The following is a 6,000-nucleotide window of genomic DNA, read 5'->3' as shown; positions in this document are numbered from 1 at the left end:
GGGAAGCATTATAGTAGGAAAAAGGAAATGCTTTAGTTATGCCCTGATTGGAGACTGCTGGCGCAGGGAAGCTGGAAGCAGGCTAGCTAGAAGCTGGGCATCATATGCAATTGGTTAGTGTGCATATTTGACTTTCTCTGGTTGGTCCTAAACTGGAAGTAAAGACAAAAAAAAAAAAAAAAAGAGAAGCTCTTGGTTATTAATCAAATCATGGCTGTTTTGGACCAATTGTTACAGGGATGATTTGACTTCCTGAACTGGTTGCTAGAGATAGTGGCCTGACTTTCTAAAGATGTGACTTTTTGCAGGCTATATTCCTGGTTTGATTACTGTAGACAATGAGCTGGTTTATTGGGCTGGTTGCTGCTGACTGTGGGTGAGAATTCTGTTTTTATAAGCGGGCTGGCTATTGTCCATTTGTATATTCAGTCTATCATATTTTAATGAAAAGTTTTCATATTTTGTAATAAACATGTAATGGATTTTAAAAAATAAAAAAATGGAATTTAGGAACACATACAGGTTAGAAATATAATTTAAGTATAAACTCTGTAGACAAAATAAGCAAATCCATGAGAATTAATGAGTTTTAAAAGAAAGAGACAGATTGGTTAAAAATTCAGTTTTGTTGGTAAGTTCAGATATTCATGAAAGGAGCTCCCGATTCCTTTTAAATTACAAAAAAAGTCCAAAACAGTCTTTTGGATGTTGAATCTAAAAATATCAGTTATTAAGTGGAAATATGTAATACACATAAGACTAGTTACCACAGAGAGAAATATGTTGGTGTGTAAGAATGAGAATCAGAAAGTAAAATTAAAAGAGAGATGAGACAAGATGGAAATAGAGATAGAAAGAAGCAGATAGAGAGACAGAGGACAGCAAGAGAGTGAAATAGGCCAAAGAAGACACACACACAAACAAATCATAATAGGAGGGAACAATTATGAGCAACTTTGGTTGAATTTTATACAAGTTTTACAATTACCTCCAGCAAATTTCATCTTGAAAGCAAGATCATTCACATAGTTCTTTATTTTTAAAAGGGGGCTTATGGTTAAGTTTATTTGGTACAGAAGGCACTCAGTGAGTTTACTTCCTAAAATGAACTTGAATCTCACAGAAGGATTAGCTCAGACAGAGAATGTCAATGCAAAAACCTGCCTAGAAGAAAACTTGACTGCCAAGAACAAATAGGATTTGATTCTGCTGGATATTAGTGCTTTCCGAATGGAGATAGGGGCCTCCTACGTTTGGTAGAAGTGTAGGGTAAAGAAAACAATCTATTCAGAAGGAGAGTCTTGCCCAAAGACATGGAGAGTCATAGCAGAAGAGAACTCAGATTTTCCTTCCTTTTTTTTACTTACTCCACTCTCAGAAGGAATCTCTTCTACAACAACTAATCTGTAAAATGTAACTTAAATAAATGTATTTGTCCTAAAGTTACATGAATTCCAAAGAAAATAAAACATCAGAAATTCTTAATCTTACAATTCAACATCTGTTGTTTTTCTTTTCACATTTTCTCAAATACAGGAAAAATTTCACTCCTGGGTGGTGTGGAACATTTCATTCCAAATTTTTATAGAAGGATTTTTTTTTTAACACTTGAGTGATTGGACTATGAAATCAGATTCTAAATTAGTTTGGAATGGTGCTAAAATGTATCACTTCATTTCTCACATCTTTTCTTTGTAAAAAGCTTTGGTCACCTTGCCTTCAATGTTCCATGGTCCTCCTTCTTTAGTGTTCCAAAAAATGTTTAGCTTGGCTACTGAAATGTGGAGTTGAATTTGTGGGTCTTGCTTGATTACTGATATTTATTTGAAATGAAAATGTAAGTTTGGTCAAGAGGTTAGGAGAGGTGGCAAAAAGAAAAGGAGAGTGAAATATATTCTGGGTAAAATGTATGATATTTTAGAAAGCATAATAGAAAAATTGTAATTGTCCCCAAAATTCCTACTGCATGTGTATTCTATACCTCATATATGGTATCTTAAATATATAGTTTGTTATTGTAAGTAATTGTGTAGTTTGCTAATAAAAAAATTCCAAGAAAGAAGGATCTTATACACTATGCCTACAATATTGTCTAGCACAAGAAAAAGAAGCTCAGCAGCCGAAACCGGTTTGGCTCAGTGGATAGAGCGTCGGCCTGTGGACTGGAAGGTCCCAGGTACGATTCCGGTCAAGGGCATATACCTTGGTTGCGGGCACATCCCCAGTAGGGGGTGTGCAGGAGGCAGCTGGTCGATGTTTCTCTCTCATCGACGTTTCTAGCTCTCTATCCCTCTCCCTTCCTCCCTGTAAAAATCAATAAAATATATTTTTTAAAAAAAAGAATCTCAGCAAATGTTTGTTGAATAAATATAGAAATAATGAAGGATGGGAAGAAGGGAAGGAGAAAGGCAGACAGGGAGAGAGAGAGAAAAGTAGGTAGGGAGGCTATGCAAGGAATTGCCAGGTATCAGTACCTAGTGATAGAATGTTTTTTATAATATCAATAGCTTCCAAATAAAAGTGCAAATTGAACATGCAAGATAAAATTCTCTTTCATATACTAGTATTTGTTTTTTGGCTCCCACTTATGCTACTCTTGCCACTAAACCAAGCAAATAAGTAATCAAATAACACAACAAAGGGATAGTGGTAAACTACAATTCCTTTTAAAAACAGCAACTTTTTTTTTCTGGAATTGCTTTTAATATAATGATCCTTAGCTTAAGTTGCACTTCTTCTGTCAGCCCACACTGAACTCTTCCTAGTTTGATAGTTTTAATACTTTACACCTCATGTTAATACTTATTATATAAACCTTGTATTCATCTTATGCTATTATGTTCTAGTTGATTAAATATATTATTAACTTCTAGAGGGATTGGACATGACTTAGCATTCTTGAATTTATTCATCTCACCTAGCATGATGCTTAGCATTCAGTAGTCACACAGTAGATAAGTTTGTTAATTAAAATGATACGGGACTTGTTTTCTGCTAAAACTGAGTATCCCCATTCCTCCATGCCTTCTGTCTTACTCTTAAAAAAAAAAACTCACCTGGATACAGCACAATAAACAAGCATTGGGAAAGCAGAGAAACCAAGATGGCGGCATAGGTAAGCACCTAAACTGCTGCCTCGCACAACAATTTCAAAACTACAACTAAAAGGCAGAACGGACATCATCCAAAACCACAGGAAAGCTGGCTGGGTGGAAATTCTACAACTAGAAGGAAAGAGAAAAGCTCACGGAGAATCAGAGGAGCTGCAAAGGGCTGAGGTATGGAGACACACACTCAGAGAAGACGAGCGGCTGAGTGCCTGGCTGGCTTTCTCTGGCAGAGGGGAGAAGGAAGCTCCCGACTGCATTGAACCCCAGTTCCAACTGCACTGAACCCCAGTTCTGGGTGAAACCCCGTGGGCCCAGGCTCATATGGGGGGTGTCTGGACTGTCAGGTAGAGAGAAAGGCACACGGAGACTTGGAGACTCAGGGGAGCTGTGGCGGGCAGGGGTCTGGAGGTGCGTGCGCAAGTGTGCCCTGAGAAGACTGACTGCGGAGGTTGCTGCTGGCTTTCCCTAGCGGAAGGGAGTCAGAAGCTCTTGACTGCACTGAACCCCAGTTCCGAATGCACTGAACCCCAGTTCGGGGCAAGCCCCTAGGCACCCATGCTCTTACGGGGGGAATCTGGACTGTCAGGAGGAAAATCAGAGGAGTCATGAAAGGCAGAGGTCTGGAGGATCGCACACAAGTGCGCGCAGAGAGGACTGACTGCTGACTGAGCCACTGGCTGGAGGGAACCAGAAGCTTCCAACTGCTCTGAACTCCAGTGCCGGGTGAGAATCTGGGATTCCAGATTCATTGAGGGAGAAACTGGATTGTCTGGAAGTGGCAAAACTTGAGGGCAGCTTTCTCTCAGAGGTGATTGCAGCAATTACCAAGGGACACTGAGACCCAGGGGCCTTGGGCAGGGCTGACAGGAAGCCAAGACTGTCTGCTCAGCCCTGAGACTCCGCCCCATCCAAGCTGACCACAGAGGCTTTTGCAATTTTGCAAGTCTGGTCCCACAAGGCTGTCTCCAGCACAGAAGGTCTCCTGGCCTAGACACAGCAGTTACTCATAACCAATTGGCATGGAGGTCAATTCCTCCCAGTGATACCAACGACAATCAAGACTTAACTACAATAAGGCTGTACACACAGTCCACAAAGGGGTGCACCAAGAGTGTCCACCTCAGGTAACTGGGGAGGCCGACCCACTGGGCCATATAGAACACCTAGCACACAAAGCTACACTACCAACTCAGGGAAGCAGCGAAAATGCAGAGACAAAGAAACAGATCACAAATGAAAGAAATGGAGGAAAACAAACAACTGGATATAGAATTTAAAACCACAGTTATAAGGTTTTTCAAGAATTTCCTAGAAAAGGCACATAAATTTAGTGAGACCCTTGAGGATATGAAAAAGGACCAACTAGAAATTAAACATACACTGACTGAAATAAAAAATATTATACAGACACCCAACAGCACACTAGAGGAACGCAAGAATCAAGTCAAAGCTTTGAAATACAAAAAAGCAAAAAACACTCAACCGGGAAAGCAAAAAGAAAAAAAGAATCAAAAAAGTTGAAGATAGCCGAAACCGGTTTGGCTCAGTGGATAGAGCGTCGGTCTGCGGACTGAAAGGTCCCAGGTTCGATTCCGGTCAAGGGCATGTACATTGGTTGCAGGCACATCCCCGGTAGGGGGTGTGCAAGAGGCAGCTGGTCGATGTTTCTCTCTCATCGATGTTTCTAGCTCTCTGTCGGTCTCCTTTCCTCTCTGTAAAAAGTCAATAAAATATATTAAAAAAAAAAAGTTGAAGATATTGTAAGAAGCCTCTGGGACAACTTCAAGCATACTAACATCCGAATTATGGGGGTACCAGAAGAAGAGAGAGATCAAGATACTGAAAACCTATTTGAAGAAATAATGACTAGAAACTTCCCCCACCTGGTGAAAGAAATAGACTTAGTCCAGGAAGCACACATAACCCCAAACAAAAGAAATCCAAAGAGGACCACACCAAGACACATCGTAATTAAAATGCCAAGAGCAAAACACAAAGAGAGAATATTAAAAGCAGCAAGAGAAAAACAGCTAATTACCTACAAGGGAGTACCCATACGATTGTCAACTGATTTCTCAATAGAAACTATGCAGGCCAGACGGGAGTGGCAAGAAATATTCAAAGTGATGAATAGCAAGAACCTACAACCAAGATTACTCTACCCAGAATAGTTATCATTCAGAATTGAAGGTCAGATAAAGAGCTTCACAGATCAGAAAAAGCTAAAGGAGTTCATCACCACCAAACCAGTATTATATGAAATGCTGAAAAGGTATTCTTTAAGAAGAGAAAGAAGAAAAAAAAGAAGAGGAAGAAGAAAAAGGTAAAGATAAAAATTATGAACAACAAATACATATCTATCAAAAAGTGAACCTAAAAATCAAGTGAATTAAAAATCAAATGAACAGAATAAACTGGTGAATATAATAGAATCAGGGGCATAGAAAGGGAGTGGACTGATAATTCTCAGAGGGAAAGGGGTATGGGAGGTGCAGGAAGAGACTGGACAAAAATTGTACACCTATGGATGAGGACAGTGGGGGGGAAGGTAAGGGCAGAGGGTGAGGTGGTAAGGGCAGAGGGTGGGGTGGGAACTGGGTGGAGGGGAGCTTTGGGGGGAAAAAGGAGAAACAATTGTAATAATCTGAGAAATAAAGATTTATTAAATTTTAAAAAAACAAGCATTGGGAGATTCTGAACATTGGAAAAAATAAATGGGCTGTCTAAGAACATTGGGACTTAAGGAATGGCATGGTTGTGAGTTTCCTGGGCTTCCTTTTTGCCTCCTATATATGAAGACAAGGTGCTATAAAATCCTCCTCCTAGCAAAAAGACTAGAAAAAGCATGGCCTAATAACAGAAAAGTTTTTGGTATTCTCACAGTACTCTA

Source organism: Eptesicus fuscus, chromosome 1, assembly GCF_027574615.1.
Source record: "Eptesicus fuscus isolate TK198812 chromosome 1, DD_ASM_mEF_20220401, whole genome shotgun sequence".
In the NCBI taxonomy this organism is placed as follows: domain Eukaryota; kingdom Metazoa; phylum Chordata; class Mammalia; order Chiroptera; family Vespertilionidae; genus Eptesicus; species Eptesicus fuscus.
Note: the sequence above shows the minus strand (reverse complement) of the source record.